This window comes from Brassica oleracea, unplaced genomic scaffold, assembly GCF_000695525.1.
Source record: "Brassica oleracea var. oleracea cultivar TO1000 unplaced genomic scaffold, BOL UnpScaffold03661, whole genome shotgun sequence".
Taxonomy (NCBI): domain Eukaryota; kingdom Viridiplantae; phylum Streptophyta; class Magnoliopsida; order Brassicales; family Brassicaceae; genus Brassica; species Brassica oleracea.
Genome location: NW_013620186.1, coordinates 1 through 1129, shown reverse-complemented (window position 1 = coordinate 1129; position 1129 = coordinate 1). Strand labels below are relative to the sequence as shown.

The following is a 1129-nucleotide window of genomic DNA, read 5'->3' as shown; positions in this document are numbered from 1 at the left end:
CATGATATATTTGATATGTCGGTACTGATAAAATCAACAAACGAAAATCATAGATTACCGATAATAAACCGGAAAAAGAATATCGAAACTTCTAATCAGTATTAATTCATTCGAAGAGTATTTTGAGTTCTTACCAATCGAAGCTTCTCCCTCAGCCTCTGAATTCATGAAACAGGAATACGTACATTAGTAACCTAAAATGTAACAAAGTTAAAATAAATAAATACACAAAATAATAGGACTTGAACCAGCGTTTGTTTAATTTATTGAATCAACATGACCGTAAACAAAATCCAATTATATCTTAGACAAAAAAATACTAAAATCTTAAAATCTTGAAATAATTTTTTTTCGTTATTATTATTTAAACGGGGGAAAAATAAAGCCTACAAAGAATCAATCAACAATGTGATTGAATTTCGGTGTGATTGTTATTACTTCCAGTGTCCTTAAAAGACCTACTTCCAAAAATCATAAACCCTAATCCAAAACCAGCCATTGCAGCCAAGAAGACTCCTCCATTGAATGACATCACGGCCAGCATGATCAAATAAGACAAACAAGCCCTCACGGTGTAAACCAACGTCTGGACTAGCCCGCCGCCAAAGCTAGCTGGACCGACTTTCATGACCCCGCATCGCGAAATCCACTCTGACAATGCGGAAGTGACGAAAATGGAGGCTAGGCAGACCCAATACATGGTCAGACTGGTCCCTGGCCATCCGTCGAATAGAACCTCCGTGTTTTTCCCCCAGAAGAAGGTCATGTGCATCATGCCACCGTGATGACGTCGGCGATGTTGGAAAAACGCCGACGGTGAAGGTGCCGGAGCCGCATGAGAAGATCCACCCATCATGTCGTTCATATTGTTTAGAGATATTATTAACTGATGTAAGGGTTTCCTTATTGTATGTGTGCGTGTGGGTTATTTATAATAGTTTTGTGTCTGGGTTGGAGTTTGGTGTGTAGTACAATGAACATTTCAAAACAACTATGCGATAATCTTGTTTATATTAAAGTTGTACTTTAAAGATAGTTAAGTGAAAAAAGATATTTAGTTGAGATTATTTTCTTCAACCTTTTTCAAGTCTAAGAAATGAAATTTGAAGAAGTAAAACCAAAAGATGGG

At 36.9% G+C, this 1129-nt stretch overlaps 1 pseudogene; it reads right to left on the bottom strand.

Annotated features, from left to right (window-relative positions):
• Positions 1-333: 333 nt before the first annotated feature.
• LOC106321891 lies at positions 334-981 on the bottom strand (annotated as a pseudogene).
• Positions 982-1129: the final 148 nt, after the last annotated feature.